At 36.7% G+C, this 23,435-nt stretch overlaps 1 long non-coding RNA gene across 1 annotated transcript in view; it reads right to left on the bottom strand.

The window, feature by feature from the left end:
* The window catches only part of LOC126820292 (uncharacterized), an 88,296-nt gene that overhangs the window by 40,110 nt on the left and 24,751 nt on the right, over positions 1 to 23,435 (bottom strand). The window contains exon 2 of the long non-coding RNA XR_007679915.2: positions 14,721 to 14,769. This is a non-coding gene — a long non-coding RNA (uncharacterized LOC126820292). The remainder of the gene's footprint in view (positions 1 to 14,720; positions 14,770 to 23,435) is intronic.

Below are 23,435 nucleotides of genomic sequence, written 5' to 3'. Positions count from 1 at the left end.
TCTCTCAAAAAAAAATTCTAAATTTTTTTCCAGTATTTTTCTCTGTAAAATTATTTTCGACGGAATGTTTTTTGTAAAACCAATTTTTCGGGAAAATTCGAATTTTTTTTTTTGTGACCGAAATTTTTTTTCTTCAAAAAAATTTTGGAGAAAAAAAAATCGGAATTTTCAGATTTTTTTAAACAATTTCTTCTCAAAAATTTGTCTCAAAAAAAAATTCTAAATTTTTCTATGGAATGTTTTTTTGTAAAACCAATTTTTCGGGAAAACTCGAATTTTTTGTTTGTGACTGAAATTTTTTTCCGTCAAAAACATTTTGGAGAAAAAACTTCGGATTTTTTTAATTTTTTTTTTGGGGGGGGGGGGGGCTATTTATAAAGCGAACATCGTAATGACCTTGACCTTCCTTCATCGGCGCTCACTTGGTCCAAAAACGCACGCAGAGGACCAGGCTCTGGGTTACCTATTTAGGGTGTTTTCCGTTAAATGGCGTTTTCCGGTTGTTTTCCGGTGTTTTCCGGTATATAGTATTGCCGTCTATGTAGTGTAAATCTGGGACATGTTTTTCTTCCCCAAAGAAAAAGGGCCATACTATATACCGGAAAACACCGGAAAACAACGGAAAACAACCGGGAAACACCATTTTATACTGAATACCGGAAAACACGGGAAAAACACTAAATACCGGAAAACATCCTAAATACCGGAAAACACCCTAAATAGGTAACCCGGAGCCTGGTCATCTGTGTGCGGTTTTGGACCAAGTGAGCGCCGATGCCGATGAAGGAAGGTCAAGGTCATTACGATGTTCGTTTTACAAATAGCACCCCCCCCCCCAAAAAAAAAAAAAAAATAAATAAATTCCGATTTTTTTTTCTCCAAAATTTTGTTGATGCCTATTATGTTTTAAATGTTTTAAAAGACGCAATCAGTCTACCTCCATCATTGACCATATTATATTTTGTATTTTAATTTTTGTTTTCAGTAAATTTCAGTAAATTTCAGTGTTTCAGTATTTCAGTAGATTAAACACTGCCCTCGGAGGGCCCCATTATATGCCCGGTTGCGCCGGTCTCCTGATTCTTACCCGTAACGCTGGAATCAGGGTGGTACGAATTAGTGGAAGGCGCGACTAGGCCAACTCCTCCCTAGGTAACAAAAAAATCGCATTATAAAACAGCAAGTATCATCAAAAGCGAGTTAATAGTTCGAGTTGAAGTTCCAGGTTTAACCGCTATGTGTCCTAATCACCAAACGAAATGGATGCCACGCAATTCTTGGACAGGCTGTAATCTGAAAAGTGTCTATCCTTTCCAAGAGCTATCCATCCCGTTGGAAGGGCTAAAAATCTACTTGTTTCTGAGCTTACTTTCATTCCAGGATCAAATATAATCACTTGAATCATAATAATATTCAACATATTCCGAGGGCCGCACACATGATTTTTTTCTGGATTACTTTTCAAGCTTTTTTCCCCAACTTGTTGACCAGTTTTCCTTGGGAAAACCCCAACTTTCGCCCAATTGTCCATGAGAAAAGTACATATTCTATCTTACTACATTGACGGGAAGGGGTAAGCTGGACGTCTGTAAAAAGGGTTGATCGATAAATTTTCAAGGAAGCAATTGTTGTTTTTGTTTGTGAAATAGAGGACTCTAGCCGATGAGGCTACTTTCTCCCAGAGAACCTCAGGCAACCAATTTGTTTTATGTACTACTGTCGTAATAAAACATTACTATGTTAACCACTTCCTGGTGGCTGAAGACTTACACCGAATGCGTATTCGGAAAAAAAATGTCCCCGAGAAATGTTTTTTCCGACAATCGATATTCGAGATGTCTTCTGTTGCACAAATTATACTGCACTGTATAAGAACTTGCATCCTTTGATCTGAAGATTGTAGATGGAAAAGTATTATTTGCACTATTTCAAAGTAAACCTGCATTTTCGTATATCATCCCGTAATTTGTGATTAATGACAATGACTGTAGAAATAATATGGCTTGAGGAACGAGAGATCTATGTTCGTCATGTGACTGGACAATTCCACCCCCGTCCCTCTCTGACGATGATCCCTCCCGGAGCGGCGCGGCGCGCTCTCTAAAAAAAATCTCGGGCACAGTTTACTCTTCTAAGTTTTCCGGTCGCTATTTAGTAACCCGGAGTTTGGTCCTCGTGTGTGGTTTTGGACCAGGTGAGCGCTGATGAAATAAGTTCATTAAAATACAAGCGAGCGATCGCCTACGGTCAAAGAAAAATTTCTTTTCAGATTTTTTTTAACAATTTCTTCTCCAAAATTTCTTCTCTCAAAAAAAAATTCTAAATTTTTTTCCAGTATTTTTCTCTGTAAAATTATTTTCGACGGAATGTTTTTTGTAAAACCAATTTTTCGGGAAAATTCGAATTTTTTTTCTTCAAAAAAATTTTGGAGAAAAAAAAATCGGAATTTTCAGATTTTTTTAAACAATTTCTTCTCAAAAATTTGTCTAAAAAAAAAATTCTAAATTTTTCTATGGAATGTTTTTTTGTAAAACCAATTTTTCGGGAAAACTCGAATTTTTTGTTTGTGACTGAAATTTTTTTCCGTCAAAAACATTTTGGAGAAAAAATTTTGAGGGGGGGGGGGCTATTTATAAAGCGAACATCGTAATGACCTTGACCTTCCTTCATCGGCGCTCACTTGGTCCAAAACCGCACGCAGAGGACCAGGCTCCGGGTTACCTATTTAGGGTGTTTTCCGGTATTTAGGATGTTTTCCGGTATTTAGTGTTTTTCCGGTGTTTTCCGGTATTCATTATAAAATGGTGTTTTCCGGTTGTTTTCCGGTGTTTTCCGGTTGTTTTCCGGTATATAGTATTGCCGAAAGAAAAAGGGGAAATTAACCAGTATCATAAATTATATGCCACCATATGAAGAGTCCAGGGGAAGAATGATCTAAGTCACATTTTTGTCTTTTCGCATAAAAGGCAAAACAGACTTTTGGACGAGAATGCTTGACGCGAATAGAACAACGAGTGGGCTTAATTACAACTTCAAAATGATGTTTAAATACGAATCATAATTACCAGTACAACAACTTACTTCCACTTTCAGCCAAATTAAGGTCAAATAAAGGGTACGATGGACGTATTTGTCCGGGAGGCCATTTCACAAGGTCGATGTGCCTCGGGGGGTTGGATGGCTGAATGGTTAGCGTGCGCGCGCTGTATCATAAAGTCTGTCATTGAGTCGACTGGCGTGGTTTCGAATCCCCGGTTGTGCGTGACAAGGAGTGGGGTGGCCTGTCCAACCTCGTGGGTTTTCTCCGGGTCCTCCAGTTTCCTCCCACTGCTAAAGACCCCTACGCGCAAGCGAATTATTGAAATAAAATTTAACCATGTGTTAGTCCCGAAATGACCTAGTTTGTGTCGAGTGGACGTTAAACCCCATTTCTCGCTCTCTCTCTCTCTCTCTCTCTCTCTCGATGTGACCCCGATCGTTTTTACCTGAAATTTATCGTTCCACAAAAAGCTTATATAATTTGTTACCAGATGGCGCCATTAACTGGGGTTCGTTGAAAAAGTGACTTAGATCGTTCTTCTCCGGGGCTTTTCATATAACATCTTGAATAAACATGGTCTTCAAATTAGTAAAACATTTTCTTACCTGTTAGATTGCAAAGGCTGTTAATGATCAATTATACAAGATCTAGTATTAACTGTCACTCTATCAGAGCCATGTCTCTACAAATCACTGAAAACCTATAAACAGCACAAATAAAAATTAGAAATGAGGGTCAAAGGAGAAAGGTGGTGTGTAGGCTCAGGTCCCTACCATTAAAGGTATTGCATATGTGATTGTTTCTAATAATTTAAGTAAGTCTGAAAACTGCCTTTTTCATTTCCTTCTGCAGATGTCCCTCACACTAATAGTAAGACTCCCTATCTTCTCTGTCAATGCTCTGGCTTAGCAAGCTAGGACCTAATAGTTCAAGTAAGTTCGAAAACTGAATTTTTCAAGAATCTATTTTAGACGCCTAATAGCAAGACCCCCAACCTACTGTGATCATTCTTTGGTTTAGCTAGCTAGGACCCACACACCATGTTACTCGCTTGTGACCCCACTTGAGTTTATGTCGGAACTGCTTATTTACACACATTTCCATACTCACTACACGTATGTACCTTCCAATATGTATGTACTTTATCATGATAATAATATTTCAATATGTATGACCTTTATCACTATAGAAGCATATCAATATGTATATACTTTACATATATCAAATAAGCATGTTCCTGGACTTACATAGTAATGTATCAATATGTATGTATTTTAACCAATACAATGATAAATGAATATGCATGCACTTTATTAATAAAGTAATATATAAACATATGCATTTACCCGATCAACGCAATGTAACCAATATATATGTACTCGACTGATAGAATAGCTCATAATTAATATGTCATTTTCTAAACTGGAGCAGAGTAATGGTACTACTAAATGTGGATAAATATATTAAAAAATCAGTACTTACCAATGCAAGTAGTAAAAGTCTAGTAATGTTAATAAGCCTTGAATATCTAAATAAAAAAAATAAATTTCATAATACACACACACCATCTATCTGAAAATAATGATGTATAATAAATAAGAAAATATTAATAATGAAATGTCAGAATCTAGTGTGCATTTGTGAACAATAAGTAAGTATTCACTGGTCCCTAGCTAAACAATAATAATAGCCCTACTAATATTATAATACTATTATAATAGTAATAATAAATCAGAACCATCACATAATTATGGTAATGGGGCTTATCGCAGAACTAATGACATAACATGTATCCATATTTGTTCATATAACCCTGGTAATATATCCATACTAATTATATGTAACTACTGGAGTCCTTTAGTACAAACAATTGCTATTTACTCACCTATTCTAACGGCGTGGTCACGAAACCATCCTTGATCTGTTTACATTCGGTTGCTCGTGATAGTCTCGATTGATAGACCCTTCTGTTGTGAGTGCAAAGATGTCTCCTGTTATCCAGTCTCCCAAATTTTTCCACGTTTTATTATAGCCCCCCCCCCCTTTTAATTAGATAACTTTTCTTTCTACATTTTGTCGATATAAATATAATCTAATATATGTAATTTTAAAACATAATCTACTCCGATATCTTGATGTTTTTACAACCATGCCCGCGGTTTACAAGAAATGTACATAATACATTTATTTTTTATGTATTATAGACCGTCTTAATGTTGCACTGCACTTTACTTGTAAATATTTTAATTACCCTTTGATGTGCTATATAACGTGTTCTGATTATTCATTATACTTGACATATACACCGAACATATACACGGATCTGCGCCTTTTTCGTCGTGCTGGCTTAACGGCAACTCTCGTGTTGTATCTAGAAACACAACGATCTAAATGGACGCTTTCAGCCACCATAGATTAAGGATGTCTAGATAATTTCTGTAGCGACCACTGCCCCGTGTACTGTCGATTAAGTTTCCAAAAACCGAAAAAAAGAGGTTATAAAAGAAATATCTGGGAATACAAAAATACCAACTATGAAGGACTGAGACAGGACGTATTATATCAACTGGGACGAATTTATCGACACTAATTGTATAAATATATCTTGTAATAATTTCACAAATGAATTGACAAGTCTTGCCAAAAGACACATTCCAAACAAATTAGTAACCATTAGACCGAGGGACCAACCATGGATTAATAACAGTATAAGAAAAATGAGTAAAAAGAAAAATAAACTCCCCAAAAAAGCAGTAAAGGAAAACTCAGACATAGCCTGGCAGAATTTCAGAACTATTAGAAACAACTATATTGATTTTATCAGAAAATGCAAACGCGAATATTTTACAAGACTTGACGATAAGATTAACGATAAGGAAAATTTTGGTAACAAAAACTGGTGGCAACTTGTTAATTCATTTATGCAAAAGACACGACAGACATGTAATGAATTACCTCCCCTTACACATGACGACAAAACAGTCTTTTCACCAACCGATAAAGCTCACACGTTTTGTCAAGCCATCGACCAAGGCAAATATACCAGAGCAGTGTTCTGCGACATAAGCAAAGCTTTTGACGCTGGACTCTGTTATAAGCTTGAGGCTACTGGGGTTAAGTGGGACGTCCTTCACTGGTTCAAAAAATATTTAACACACCGCAAACAAAGAGTTGTTGTGAATAGCGCCTCCTCCGCCCCCAGAACAGTTCCATCCGGTGTTCCACAGGGCTCTGTTCTCGGCCCCTTCTATTTCTAATCTACATAAACGATATCATAGAAAATATAAATTCCAACATCCGTTTATTTGCACTCTATATCTAACAATCGATGATCCAGTTGCTAATGCCGATACAATCAATACTGACCTAAAAAAAACTAAATAGGTGGACTAAAACATGGCTGGTTTCCTTCAACCCCCTCAAACACACTTATTTTCCAAGAAGTCCAACAATTTATTTTCTTATCAAAAAGATTTAAATCTCCATAAACAACTCTTAAGTCATTCCAAGCCCTGCACACTGTATAATCATCTAAGTCTCTATATTATCCATGATGTATCATATATGCTCTATAATTATGTAATTATGTATGTATGTATGTATGTAAATATTTATAATGTGTACATGTTCCTAAATCAGAGAGAGGGGTTACACATTGGCATAGCCTGTTCCCCAATCCAAATTCAGATTTAATGAATAAAAATATTGTTTAAAAAAAAAAACCTCAAAACCGAAACTAAAAATATCTTACAATTAGATGCACTTAGAACTATCTGGGGCTGTAAGGGGTACCAACCATAAACTCTTATATAACGAAACCGGGTTTATTACGCTACAAGAAATACGCAAACGACACAAACTGACACTAATTTATAAAATCATTAATGACCTGACACCCGCTTACCTAAAGGATTTAATATTACACCGATCCAATAATTATCATCTTCGAAACAATGACAACCTTTCAGAATACCTATGTAAAACAATTCTTTTTTCAAACTCTTTCGGACCCTCATCAAGAAAAGAATGGAACAAACTTGATACAATATACGAATTTTTCCGTCTCTCACTAGTTTCAAACAAAATATAAAACTAAACGATCTCATTATTCCAAATTCATGTATGAGGAAAAATTGCTTTGATCCATTTATTAAGTCGTTTTCTAGAATGATTTGATTAAAGTGCCTCTCTGATTTTAAAATCGTACTGACGTTTTTTTGTTGTTTAGTACATAATTAAAATAATACACATAATTAAAATATATATAACTATTGTGATTATTATTATTTAGTTTTTCACATTTTGTTGGTTACCATCGTCATTCAGTTGGTGTTGGTAGAGCCCATGAGGGTGTTTCTATTATAGTTAATGGAAACATTCCTCAGAATCAAGTCACGCTCAACTCGCCATTACCGGCAGTTGCAGTTAGAGTGACTCTACATATAATATTCGTATAACTCTCTTTCGACAAAGTTTACATCTTAATCCCAGAGAGATGACCTTGTTGCACAACTTCCTCTGCCGTTTATAATTATGGGAGATTTTAATGGTCATCATTCAGCCTGGGGTAGTCCAGATTATAACATTCAGCCTGGGGTAGTCTAGATTATAACAACAGTGGTTAACAAATAGCGGACTTCATTAACATTAATAATTTGTGTTTATGAAATGATGACCCGCCTACTTATCTACATCCTACAGCTTTTTGTCTTCCCCCGATCTGACCATTTGCTCTCCGGTCCTTTTTCGGGATTTAACATGGAGGGTAAATAAAGAACTGTGTGGTAGTGGACACTTTCCTATCTTGATACATAACAGAGGTCCCTCTCCGGTCGACCTACCTCATAGTGGGAAGTTTCATAAGGCTGATTTTGCTCTTTTTGAATCTTTGTGTCTCTTCTGTTTTGATGCAAAGGAGTTAAAGTATCCAGATGAGCCCACGGTCTTATTCACTTCAATTTTCCAAGATGTAGGTAAGTAGGCGATTCCAGAGAAAACGACCGAACCAAAACATTTCAATAACCATGGTATAATGACGATTGCAAATCAGCTCTTAAAGAGCGTGATCGTATCTTGAGACGACTTAAGAACGACCATTCCATGGACAAACTGTCCAGCATACCATCTTGTTCGATTTGAAACGTTCGTAAGGAACGCCTTCATCCTGAAGCAACATTTATTTGCATTATTTTTTGATCTGGAGAAAGCTTATGATACCACATGGAAATATAGTATCATGCGCGTCCTCCATAAAACTTCGGCTTGTCCTGGAAGATAGGTCATTTAAGGTACGACTGGGATTAATATTTTCCGACCGGTGTTCCCCAAGGAAGCATACTATCTCCTACACGTTTTGCGATAGAAATACCACCCAGCGTACCTTATACCAGGTACACATGGCGCTCTTTATGTTGGATGACTTTCAGATGTGCTACAGATGTGCTATGGTTCTACAGACAATCAAACGTAAATTGCAGCTTTGTTTGAATTCACTTCAACAATGGGCAACAGAAAATGGATTCCTTTTTTTGACATCAAAGACTGACTGCACGAGCCGACATTGCACAACCGACGCGATAGACTGGTCCAACGACAATTGCATCATATAACACCATATTTAGACCCTTTCATGAGCAATTATATATCAGATTTTGTCTGTGACCGGTATCAGCCAGGACATTATTGCGAAACCCGTTTCTTTAGAAAACAGCCGTGGGCCATATCTCCCCCACATCAGATGGTTCGAAAGATAATGATCGGGTAGCTCCAGCTACCGTGTTACCTTCCGAGATCATTTCTGTTCGCATTCCACCTGCTACTTACAGGCCATTCTTGAGGCTTTGAAAAAAACCCAACAAAAACGATAACCCTGGGGGGGGGGGGGGCAGCAAATTTCAACCATACTTGGTCTATCGGGGCCACTAGGCGACAGAAGTCACACGATGAAGTGAAAACGTTTTGAAAGGACAACTTCCGGTATTACTGGAAATTGTTATTTTGGGGCAAAATGTGACATATTTCGACCAATTTTTTTTACCCTAATATCAAAACGCACCTACCCGCAATGTCATGTCTCTAAATTTTCGATATTGGTCCGGTAGGATAGGCCTAGTAGTCGACTTAAAATCCTGCAGTCGTTTGTGTATGAATGAATCGTTTGGAATTTTCTGTAAGTGATCTTAGAGTGGCCATTTTACATATGTTTAAAACTATGCCATCCTAAAACGTGTCTAGCTGCTTTTTTGCAGGTCTGACATAGAATTGATTGGTGCTGTTACGAAGGGCATTTCGAAAAGTAAATGTCAGAAGTAAAAAACTGACCGGAACCCAACCGAATAGAGTGTTGCAATAACCTGAATATGTCTTAAAACGGTATTTTCCACGAAATTCGTTTTTTCACTGATGACCGAATACTATCTTCCGGAGTTCAAATGAACGCTGATCATTAACATTAGTACCATATTTTGTTACTTGAAAGTTCCTCGTGCCAAATATGGTATCTTGGTTAAAAATCAAGAAGTTTTTGTGACAAATCGGACGTTCACGCTCATCGGGCGTAACTGGTGAATAATTTTGCAGGATCAAGCAACAATTATTCTCATCTGTATTCAGTAGTTAGTAGCACGGAAGTGCATAAATGTATGGGCTGGCATAGCAAGATTTTATATTATCACAATTTAGCCAAAACAGCGCCTTTTCAGCAATGAAAATCGATTATCTTTAAATGACTACTGATCATCACCATATGTGCCTCGTGTCAAATAGGTCATTTTGTTTAAAATCATAATATTTTTGTGACAAAAACTGACTTTCACCATCACTTGATAACCATAATGAAGGGTCATAAGTCGCGTGCATAAATTTGCAAGGATCAGACCACGGTTATTAAGATCTGTATTTAGGAGCAGATCACCGTATAGGTTTATTGCCTGACATGACTATCATAAACTTGATATATCTATTGTCCACCTGCTCATGTAAAGAAGAACCATAAGAAAAACATTTAGAAGTGTTCATGTAGGGACATTCAATGTCTGGTATTGAAATCTCTGAAGGGGAAGATGACACAGATTACAACAGGATTTATGGCACCTCGCATGCGCCAACCTCCTACATATACCTACGTTCAAGTAGAAGTGCTCACGTACTTAGATTCCTATGTCCGAGTGTAAATACTTCCTGACCTTCCTTCTAAATTTTACCCGAGAGCTGAGCTTACTCTGAATTGTGTATCTTATTTCACCTTTCATTACCATGTCATATTCATATAAGATGATTTATTCGGTGTAAAATTGCATTGGATATTCATGAAACTTGTCCCTGGTCTAACACATGGTCTTTAGATCATAAGGAATGTCAATGAGTTAGGTGGTGTGACAGGTTGCAGGTGACATGTTGTAGTGTTGTTTGTCCAACCTCATGGATTTTCTCTTTTCGCACAACGTATTATTAAAGTAAAATTGTACCATATGTTAGTCCCAAAATGACCAAGTTTGTGTCGAGTAGACTTTAAGCCCCATTTATCTCTCTCTTAAGTCAAAATTACCGTTGCAAATGAAATGAAATACATTCACTTTGTAAAGATGTCCATAACTATGCATCACCATACGTTAGTCCCAAAATGACCTAGTTTGTGCCCAGTGGACGCTAAATCTCACTTTACTCTGTTTCGCTGCTAACGACTAAATGGAATATATTAAATTTGTAAAGATGTCCATACGTATTCTTCATCTGGGATAATGATAAACGAAACATTTTATTCGAATTTTTGGTGTTTTTACGTTATTTCTCCTGTTGTTTACTCTCCCTGTTCCGGTCAATTTTATTTTTTATTTTGTTAGTAGGAAGGTAGTTAGTTGTGGGTAACATTCAACTTTGTTCCTAGTCACTGCAAAGAACGAGCTATCGCATCTCAAACTTTGGTTGGGTATCCGGCCAGTACCAAGGTAGAATTAGATTAGCAGAAGAAACTTTAAACTTGGTGTGTAGGAGGAACCTTCGTGGTCCTAGTAATGCCCAAAATTTTGTCTTTCCAAATCAAGTATTTTCCGAATAGCAGATCATCCAAATTTGGTTCCAAAATTGTCCAATTTTTGCTCATTTTTCTATTAAAAATATTATTTTCAATTTTCCAAGTGGCTATCAACTGAATCAATCTAATGTTTTGTGGGGAAGTATCTGGGTACTTACTCGTCTCACAGAAAAAAATTGGTCCAAATCCCTGACCTAAGAGTTATCACCCACTGTTTGGTGCTCTCGCGGACACGCTTTTATACACCAATAATCAATTGTGTTGTTTATTTTTAACAGTGATTGAGAAATTAAACACTTGTAAATACTACAAGATGTAAATGAGCAGGCGATTCCAAAAAACACGACTGAACCAAAACGTTTTAATAAACCATGCATGGTATAATGACCGTGGCCGTATTTTGAATCCTCCTTTCAAAGGCCCTTAGAACTATGCTTCAAGTAAAGAAATCTTCCATGACAAGGTTACGTCTAGAGGATCAATCCCCCTATCACACCCAGGTCGCTATGCGATAGGATTCGTGGGATTAATGGTACAAGTAGTGCATTATCAATTAACCATCTAAATGTTGGTAATGCCACCTTAACATTTCCAAATATTGCTAATTCTCCGATCAATGCATTTTCATTTAATTCATCATCCAATTTCTCCTATGATGCATTTCCGGGCATTAAAAATCAACAGGAGAAAAGGCGACGTAATGGTGAATGTTATAATGACAATGTTTCCATTGCAGACCTGTCCGATTCGCTAAATCGAGCTCGGGACACTGCAACAGTTCCAGGTAAAATTCACGATTAGGTTCTAAAACAATTTACCCATTCCAACAGTCTTAATATTATTGGATCGCTTAACCGGTTTTAGGTTCATGGAAATTGTCCTCCTTTGTGGCATGAAGCCACGATAAGTCCTATCCTTAAACTTAGTAAAGATCCTACGGATCCTACAAATTGTCATGCTTTAAAAATGCTTTAACTATCTGCATTTGTAAAAGTATAAAGAGATTGATTAATCGAAGTCTTGTTAGGTACCTTGAGTTCAGCAAGCTGATTTCCTGACGTCCAATGTGGATTTCGGTCCCACAGAAGCACTCTTGATCATCTCGTCCAATTTGAAACGTTCGTCAATGACGCTTTCATCCACAAGCAACTTTTAGTTGTAATATTTTTTTGATCAGGAGCAAATTTGTGATACCACATGGAAATATGATACCATGCGCGACTTCCATAACACTACGAGATCGCTTACCTGTCTTCATTAAAAATTTACGGTACAACTGGGTGATATGGTTCTACAGATATGCAACATAAGTTGTAGCTTTGTTTGAACTCACTTCAATAATGGGCAACTGAAAATTGATTTCGCTTTTTGAAATCCAAGACTGTCTGCATGCATTTCAGTCAGAAACGAGGTTTAAATCCAGATCCAGAACATTCCCTGGGTAGCAACCGCCTTTCAGTTTATTATTTTTATAAACAGTATTTTAATTCAGTAAATATACTCTTAAATAAAGTAGAGGATATTCAGAAACAATACAAAACCGCACTGCTGTTTGTATTAGAGGTCACCAGTGTATGTTAATAACAGGCCAATTGTCTCACATGAACATAAACAGTTAATATGGGCGGCTTGTCTGACGGCCCCATTTCACTCGCAAATGGACGTTTTTGATTTTTGTCTTAATAATGAGTAATTGCTCAACCAATCCCCATTGTGTGTGTGTTGGTACCGGTTCCACCGTCTGCTGACCACAGACTGTGACACATTAAGCATGTTGGCTTCTGCTCGCTGTGTAGAACCCATTTGAAGCATGCCAATAGCACGTAGACGTTCATCCTGTTGAAGACGTCTCATTGCAAATTAAACGTAACAGACTAAAGCAAAAAGATACGTTAAACAGTTAATCTTATACAAGAACCGATAGGAAAGCAAACATGGCTAGGATAAACCAGCACGCGGCAATTTATATCAACCTTTCCTTGAAGTGTCAAATTTGACAATGAACCCCTTCCACGTGTATGGCGCTATTGCGTGTCAAACATTGAGCTCAGTGGTTCTGTTCGGGCGACAAGTTCTTCATCTGTGAACATACTCTCAAAGCATTTCAACAGTCCTTGATTATTTATCATATCACAACCTGCATAGGTATTTGCATTTCAATATCGCCTACTTTTTTTGAAAAGTATATATGAATTCGGATTGGGGAACAGGATATGCCTTTGTGTAAACCCTTTCTCTGATTTAAATACATGTACCCAGTACAACACAAAAAACAAGTATATATACAAATTAAAATTTTCCATAAAAATTTGCCTCTTTAAAAAAAATCTAACGTTTTACAATATAGCTCCGGTAAAGCAAATAATTGACGTAGAGATTGGCAACGGTAATAATTTCAGCTAGTATCTGTAAGATGCTTGCACTCAATCACAATGTGCTTGACTGTCAAAGAAACAGGACAGTGTTTACATTCTGGCCAAGGCTCTCTCTTTAAGATGGAAATGTGAGTTAAAAGGTATGACCAATGCGAGAGCGACACAACACAACTTCATGCCTCCTGTTGGTTCTATGGGGGTTTGGTCAGTTTCCTAAGACAGGTTTAATGTGCAGAATGGCCTGGAGTTCAGGTGCAAATATAGAAACTGCAGGCGGAAGACGAACAGAAATGGTCTCAGGTGGCGTCCAACAACACCGTGCCAATTGCAAAGGAGCCCGTGTTTGCCTATTTAAGTGTCCTTTCTGGGGGAAAAGAGAAACAGGTGCAACAGATAAAAACAGAAAAAAATATTTCTTACACTGAGCCGCGTAAATTGGCTGAGCTTGCCACACCATCGCCCGTATTTGCAACTTCATTTGCAAATATAGCGAGTCCAGAGAGGTTTACGTTGCTTGCAGACCGAGTTGGCCCAGTCAGCTTCCGGGTACTAAGCCTCTAATACCAAAGAAACCGAAGGCCGGTTCAAAACTATTATCCCTCCGTAGCAGGAAGGGTGGAGAAGATACTGTCCAGAACAATAACAGGTTCGGTAATCAGGACGATGTGATGGATGTTGATGTGAAGATTGACGACCCCAATCCCAATTAAACATCTCTGATGATGGTCAATTCAATAATTCAATAGAACTGTAGTGATATTAAGCCAAATTTTTACTGAAGTCAGAATCCTTATACAAAAATTCAATCCATTAGATATCTGTTTACAAGAAACATTTCTTAAAACTTCTGATAAATTATCATTTAATCATTTTATTGCCTATAATCATTTTGCTAATAATGATGGTAGAGCACATGGTGGTGTTCCATTATTCTTAATGGAGACGTTCCACAGAGTCAAGTTTCCCTAACCACTCTTTTACAAGCTGTGGTTGCAAGGGTGGATTTACATATCCCTATTACTCTATGCTCTGCGTACCTGCCACCAAGTTTAAAGCTAAACCTCGGAGCAGATTAGTAGGACGTTAAACCCCATTTCATTTAACGCTAAAAACCAAGGATGCTGATCACCTGACAGTACAATAACCCCCACCCACTATCCATACGGGGGATTCCAGTGGTCACCTTACACTCTGGGGTAGTCCTGGCAATAACATCAGAGGTAATAATCAAGTCGTTGACTTCGTTAACATTAATAATGACACGCCTACTTACCTACATCGAGCAACGGCTTCGTTTTCTTCCCATGATCTCACCATTTGTTCTGGAAATGAAATGAAATGAAATGATGATCAATGTGGAAGTGACAACTTTCCTATCTTGATTGATAATAATGGTCCCTCTGCAGTCGAAATACCTCAGAGGTGGAAGTTGCATAAGGCTGATTGGTTTCTTTTTGAAACTTTGTGTCACTTCTCTTTTGATGCAAAGGACTTTGAAGATGCAGATGAACCCATGGCCTTATTCACTTCAATTCTTCCAGATGTAGCTGAGCAAGCGATTCCAAAGACCACGACTAAACCAAGACGTTTCATTAAACCATAGTATAATGACGATTGCAAATCCGCTCTAAAAGAGCGTGATCGTATCCTCGGACGACTAAAGACCAACCTTTCCGTGGAAAATGTTGCTGCATACCAGATAGTTCGGGCGAAGGCCCGTGGAACCATACGTCAAGCAAAGAAGTTTTCATGGCAAGGTTACGTCTCTAGGATCAATTCCCGTACCACATTTTAAGTCCCGCACTGCTACAATCATAACTTCTCTGTTGCAGAGCTCCGGGATTTGTTTAAGCGAGCTTGCGACACTGCAACTGGTCCAAATGAAATACACTACCAAATTTCTAAACTTTTACCTTTACCAACACTCTTAATTTTGTTAGATCCTTTTAACCGAATTAGGGTTGATGGGAATTTCCCTCCTATGTGGCGGGTAGCCACAATAATTCTCACCCCTAAACTGGGTAAAGATCCTACGAATCCTACCAGTTATCGTGCGATCGCTTTAACTAGCAGCATTTGCAAAACCATGGAGGCATGTTTGGTACGTGGAGACCAACACGCTTATTACAGACCTTTAATGTGGATTTCGGCCCCAAAGGAGCACTCTTAATCATCTCGTTCGATTTGAAACGTTCGTCAGGGACGCTTTCATCCAGAAACAACATTTAGTTGCCATTTTCTTCGATCTGGAGAACGGGTACCTACGGTTGCCTATCTTTATTGTAAGTAGGCAAATGGCTTTTAGACTGTCCTACCTTAAGATGTTTTGCAACAAATCTGTGTCTGCAATTTGGAAGTATCTAATGGCACACTTTCTCAAGATGTACCTTAATATGAATTTGACTTTAGAAGCTTTCTCCATGATTTATGTGCCTAAAGGTTCCCTAAAATACCAGAATTTTATAAGTCGCTACTGAAATCCTGGAATACAATCAACCCAAATCGATATGTACCTAAATTCTACTCGGAAATAACTAGCCAGCCTTTATTCTATAACCCACTAATTGTATATAATAATAAGGTTTTATCATATGAATTGTTTATTCAACATAATATTACTAAAGTCTGTGATATCATATACTGTGCTATTCCTAGTATACTCCCGACTAGGCATATTCTAGACCTTTTTCACTGTCATTACGACTTCGAAGATACAAGTGAAATCGACGATGATGAAGTCAAGAATATGTTTAAGACAATATGTGCTTCCCTGCCAAAAGAATGGCTTCATATTTTAAACAGCCAATCTGGTTTTACCAACAATGAAAATGATTTATATTAAATTCATAACGACAAACCATTGTTAATATCTAACTGCTCATCCAGATTTTTCTACAGATCTCTAATTAATAACATATTTAAAGAGCCCACTTCAGCAGTTTTCTGGAGGAACTTTAATTTTCACGTTAAATGGCCAAAGGTGTGGCAAAATGTCTTTAACCGTTATAAAAGCGCTGACTGTATTCTAAATGATTATAAAATATGCCATAACGTTATATTTACCAACGAAAAGCTTTGTAGAATTCGTATGATTCAAGAACCATATTGTACAATTTGTAACAAGAATATTGTAGAAACCATGCATCACTTGCTTCTGGGGTGTCCGGAACTATCAGAACTCCACGAACAGATCCGCCTGTTCCTGATAGATTTCTATCCGTATGGATTTACAAAGGAACAATTGCTTACGTGGACTGTATTTGGAATGCCAGTACTAAAAGATAGTAAATCCAATAATTTTCTAAATATGTTTTTCTCCTTTATACGCTTAGCAATTATTAAAAGAAGATTTATGTATATTAACCATAATAGAAAGATAGACACTATTAAATTATTTAAGAAAATGCTTGAAAAACATCTGAATTATATGTATTTCAAATTAAAAGATGACAGATTTAAAAACGCTATACTCTCACCTCCTTATATTACTTTTGAAGGTTCACATGTTAAATTATGTATAGATATATAGTCACTTTTCTAGTTGATAACAAAGTGGCGTAGAGACTTATTTCTACGAGAACCCCTACATTTCGTTTTCGACAGTAGGGGAAATGCATTAAGCTAATAAAATCTTTAGTATACCTCCACAGGAAATAGCAATAGAAGAATCTTTCTAAACTAAGATCCTTCGAATTTGTATGACTTTCCTGAACCCTGTAAATCATTTCTACGAAGCGTGATAACCTTTAGTTGACGAATCATTTTTTTACCTTTTTAACCTAGTTTTGATGTACATAAAAAAAAAACTCTTAATTGTAAATTATATATTTTATAAGTTTTTTTTTGTTTTTTTTTTGTTTTTTTTTTCTCACAAATTTGAAATGTTTTAAGGAAACGCAAAAAAAAAAAAAAAAAAAAAAAAAAAAGTTTTTATATTATAATTACGATTGTATTCGCAATGAACATGTAATGTATTAATGTCTTTCTATGAATAAAAAAAACAAAAAAAACCGTACGCGCTATATCATAAGGCCTGTCATTGAATCAGCGGCGTGGTTTCGAATCCCCGGTTGTACGTGACAAGGAGTAGGGTCTCTCTCTCTCTCTCTATCTATCTTTATTTCTTTTAAGGTATCAATTGGGCTCAATTTTTTTCTGATCCATTTCTTGAGGAAATGGGAGACCCCCAGGGAAATATATTATCCCCCACGCTATTTTCTATTAACATTAATACGAAACTGGCGTACCTTAAACGTGGGGTCGACGGCTGTCCTTATGTTGATGATTTTCAGTATACAGACAATCGGACTAAAGTTGCAGCTTTGCTTGAATTCTATTCAACGGTGGGCAACTGACAATGGATTTCGAGTTCCGAAAGTCTGTCTGTGTCCTGATCCGGAGCTTACACTGGATGCTAGTACCATTCCAGTTATAGACGAGACGAAATTCTTAGGCTTGCTATTTGATAAGATATTATCATTTATACCCTGTATAAAAAGCCACAAGAAGAAATGTCTGAAATGCCATAACATATTGATAGTCTTGTCAAACACTAAATGGGGAGCAGACCGTAATGTCTTGCAGAGAATATATCGAGCGTTAATAAGATCCAAACTCGATTATAAGTTGTTCTTTACAGTTTTCTTTCAAGGAAACTAGGATTATTACAATTTACCGCCCGCCCAATAGCAAATTGTGTCAAAGGTTTATGGAAGAATTTGGATTATTTCTGGACCAGTTGATGATGACTAAGTGTTGCACTATTATTTGGAGAGATTTCAATTTTCATGTTGATGATTCCAACGACTCTACCGCGGTTGATTTTTGTGATATGCTGAATAATAGATCTCTCACACAACATGTTTCTTCTTCTACTCATAACGGTGGACATATTCTCGATCTGGTGATAACTAATCCACGTGATATTAAACTGGATAATCTCTCTGTTTCGGACAAATTAATATCTGATCATTTCCCGGCAACTTTTAATCTTATGATCCAGAAACCACAACCAACAAGAAAGACTTTAACATATCGAAGGTTTAAATCATTTGACATAAATAGTGAACTCGAATTTCAATGGCATTCAACGTATTCAAGATATACAAGAGAAGGCAACCCAATATCACTCAAAGCTTGCTGAAATTTTGGACTCGCTTGTTCCTCTTCAAACGAAAACATTTACTATTCGTCCCAATACGCAGTGGTTTAATGATTCTATTTTAGAAGCCAAAAGGGACCGTAATAAGGCTGAACATCTGTGGCGGAAAACAAATCCACATGTCCATAAACAGATTTATAAATCTTTAAAAAACAATGTGAATAAATTAATTGAAGATGCTAAAATTAAATTTTACTCTGATAACATAGAAAATGGCGAAAACAGACAAAAAGACCTGTATAAAGTTGTGAATTCCCTTTTGGACCATAATGCTGAGCGTACTATCCTCCCGGACAAAGAGAATGACACTGAACTTGCAAATTTATTCTCTGATTACTTTCAAATAAAAATACAGAAAATACGAACTGAACTTGATGATTTAAATAAAACTATTGACTTTAACGCTCATGATTTTGATAAGTTAGAAAATTCTGTTTATTTAGAAAATTTTAACTTGGTTAGTGAATCTTTTGTTTTAAAGCTAATTAAATCGTCTGCTCCTAAATCTTGTTCATTAGATCCTGTTCCGACTTCTGTTCTTAAGGACTGTCTAGACGAAGTTATTCCAGTTTTTACCAATATTATTAATTCTTGTATATCATCCGCTACTATTCCCAACGTTTTCAAACGAGCTTATGTTACCCCTTTAATTAAAAAGTCTACACTGGATCCTAATGTTTTTAAAAATTACAGGCCAGTCTCTAACTTAAGTTTTATTTCTAAAATATTGGAGAAATGTATTGCTTCTCAGATAAAGGCCCATCTAGATGATAACTGTTTGTATGAACCATTTCAAAGTGCTTATAAACAATTTCACAGTACCGAAACAGCTTTAACCCGGGTTTCAAATGATATTTTAATGGAAATTGATAATAGAAAATGTACATTTTTAATTTTATTAGATTTATCTGCTGCTTTCGACACTGTGGACCCTTCCATTCTTCTACGTAGACTTCAATTTAAATTCGGTATTTGTGGCTCTGCATTAAATCTTTTAGAGAGCTATCTTGTGGGTAGAAAACAGTGTATTTTAGTTAATTGCAAATCGTCGTCTGAATCTGTTTTGTCATCTGGGGTTCCCCAAGGTTCTGTTCTTGGTCCGATTTTATTTACCCTCTATACGTCACCATTAGGAAATATTGTCAGAATATATGGTCTCAGCTTTCATTTGTATGCCGATGATACTCAATTATATATTTCATTTACACCTAATTGTCCATCTTCTTTCAATTTATCAAAATTGAAACTTGAGAACTGTATTAGTGAAATTAGAAAATGGATGTCAAAGAACTTTCTAAAATTGAATGATGATAAAACCGAATATTTGTTATTAGGCTCAGGGCATCAATTAAGTAAATCTGCACAAGATACCCCCCCCCCCCTGTTGTAATTGGTAATTGTGATATATTTTCATCTTATTCTGCTCGTAAAATTGGCGCTTTGATAGTTTTATGCTTATGGGAGCTCAAGTAAATAATATTTGTAAATTGTGCTATTTTAATATTAGAAATATAGGTAAAATACGTAAATGTGTAACTGTAGAGGCCACTAAGTCACTTGTTAATTCTCTTGTCACTTCTCGATTAGATAACTTTAATTCACTTTTAGTTGGTTTACCTTTAAAGCTTATAGATAAATTACAAAAAGTACAGAATACAGAATACTGCGGCTAGACTTGTTACTTTAATTAAGAAATGTGACCACATAACTCCTGTTTTATATAATTTACACTGGTTACCTGTTAAATATCGAATTGATTTTAAGATTTTATTACTTACTTTTAAATGTTTAAAAAATTTAGCTCCTGTTTACTTCTCAGATCTTTTAGAACTTTATACACCTGGCCGAACATTACGTACATCAGATAAACTACTTTTAAAGCCCAAAACTGTTCAATTAGTCTCTTATGGTCAGCGCTCTTTTAGTTTTCAAGCACCTGTTTTATGGAATAATCTACCATTTAGTTTAAGATGTTGTACATCTCTATATTCTTTTAAAAACAACTTAAAACACATTTATTTAATCAGGCTTTTAACTGACTCTGTATACAATCGTTAACATGCCCATAATCTTGTTGTTTATGTATGATTTACATTGTCACTTTGTAAAGTGCCCCTGAACATGTTATATGAAAGGGTGCACTATAAATATGCTGTAATAATAATAATAATTGTGTATAGGTCAGCCCGGGAGTCTTATCTCAAAGAGCTTGACACCATCCACAACCAAGGACTTAGAATCAGTTTAGGAACATTTTGTACCTCTCCATTGCATGAGTTATACGTCGAGGCGCACGAGCCCTTGTTGCGGGACAGACGTGATAAACTGGCACTGCAGTATGCTACTAAAATTGCATCGCTTCTTGATCATATTTCATATAACACCATCTTTAGACCCTATCATGAGCATTTATATCTGCTTAAAAGCCTAAAGTTGTTCCATCATTTGGTACTCGCATACAACCTCCTTTTGTCTGAAGCTGGAATCAGTCATGCCAATATTTCGAATACCCCTTTCTTTAGGGCTCTACCGTGGACTATATCTCTCCAAAGATTGATTTCGATCTAACACAAGATAGAAAGAAAGACACTTTGGAACACACAAAAAAAATAGCGGCACACCTGGCTAAATATATATGAAAAATTTGCAAAATAAAAACATGGCAAGTCATAGACGGCATACAACCGTAGACACAGACTAGTCATATAGACACATAGAGTGACTCCAACTAAATTAAGAACTTACAGCCATGAACTTAACAGTAGACAGCAATGAATACTCAATTGGGATCACGTGGTTTTTCGCATTTTAAGTGTGCCGTTCAAAATTTTGCGGCACACCTAGGAAGATATTGCGGCACACCTGTGTGCCGCGGCACACTGGTTGAGAATCACTGCACTAGATCCATGACGTTTCAATCTCTCTTTCGAGAGTTAAGATCTAAATATGGTGATTATGGTTCTACTTACGCAGATTGTTCGAAAGATGGTGATCGGGTAGCCGCGGCTACCGTGAGGCCATATTAGTGCGTGTTCCACCTCCATCCTCTTTACTGCAGGCCCCGGATTTTATTCAATCCTCAACTAATTTAAAACATATCATCTTTACTGTTTCTTTGTCCTCTCTTCAAGCAATAAATAATAAGCAAATTGATCACCCATTGGTAGCAGACATGTATCTTTGCTGACTCCCCTGTCACATGGATATAAAAGGGAATAATCAAGCAGATTTGACTGCTAATTCTGCTTTGGATCTTGTCATATCTCAATTTTTAATACCTTTCCATGATTTTAAATTTTCTATAAATTCTTTTATATATGACCGCTGGCAACGGTCTTGGGATCTTGTAGACACATTGGCCAAACTCTTATAGAACCAACAGGAGGGATGAAGTTGTTTTGTGCACACCTTTTTAACTCTCATTTTCATCTTGAAGAAAGAGCCTCAAACAGAATGTGAGGGGGACTAGAATAATTTAGCCGCAAGTATTCTTTTATCCAGGTTATGGCACGCAAGTATCTATTCAGTTAGATACAGTGACATAACTGGACGAGGCCTAATTTTAACATAACAGTGAGGCTTTCAGAAGAAAAAACTCTGCTATGCACTATACTGATCCCTGGGTTAAGAGGTGCTACCCCCCCCCCCCACACACACACACACACACACCGCCCCCAGTTGTGAGGCTCCCGATTAGTTGTATTTATGACAGATTGGGTAATGAAAACGAGACGGGACAGAGTTGTGCTCACATTCTATACCAGGGGCTATAACACATTGTTAACACATTTGTTACACAATATTGGGATTATTTAGGAAAATGTGACTTGGCACATAAAAATGATTAATACATTCGTAACATATAATAGCACCAGGTGTTCGACACTGGCACGGCTGGGCACAGCCATATCCAAGTCATTAGTTATTACAGTTGATCAGAGTTAAGTAATGTCCATTGTCTTGTAAAGCAATATGTACTGAAAGCTTAAATTGATATTATGTAATAATAAGCTGCAATATCGAACTTGTCCAGTACTATATAAGACCGGATCAAAACGATTGTTGTCCATCCAGGCCAGAGAGCCGAGCTGGAAAGAGGCTGCTACAAGACAGGGAACCAATAACTAAGTAGTAATTAAGAAGTCTTGTACCTGATATGTTTGAAGAAAAATAAAAGTTCTTTAAACCAGAACCGATTCAAAGAATGAATACTGTAACATATGAATTGGCGCCGTGTACCACAGCAACGCCTGGAGTCCTAACCACAAGAGGATCAAAGAATTATATGAAGAGGTAAGGCTTTTTCTGGCCACAAGAGGATCAAAGAATAACTAAGGAACCAATAACTAAGTAGTATTTAAGAAGTCTTGTACCTGATATGTTTGAAGAAAAATAAAAGTTCTTTAAACCAGAACCGATTCAAATAATGAATACTGTAACATATGAATTGGCGCCGTGTACCACAGCAACGCCTGGAGTCCTAACCACAAGAGGATCAAAGAATTATATGAAGAGGTAAGGCTTTTTCTGGCCACAAGAGGATCAAAGAATAACTAAGGAACCAATAACTAAGTAGTATTTAAGAAGTCTTGTACCTGATATGTTTGAAGAAAAATAAAAGTTCTTTAAACCAGAACCGATTCAAAGAATGAATACTGTAACATATGAATTGGCGCCGTGTACCACAGCAACGCCTGGAGTCCTAACCACAAGAGGATCAAAGAATTATATGAAGAGGTAAGGCTTTTTCTGGCCACTGTTAATCCCGATATTAGTGCTATGTTTAATAATTTAACTGGGGAAGAGAAATATGCCCTTTACCGGATG

Source organism: Patella vulgata, chromosome 5 (genome assembly GCF_932274485.2).
Source record: "Patella vulgata chromosome 5, xgPatVulg1.2, whole genome shotgun sequence".
In the NCBI taxonomy this organism is placed as follows: Eukaryota; Metazoa; Mollusca; class Gastropoda; family Patellidae; genus Patella; species Patella vulgata.
The sequence above is the reverse complement of the archived record's forward strand: the minus strand, read 5'-3'. Positions and strand labels throughout refer to the sequence as shown.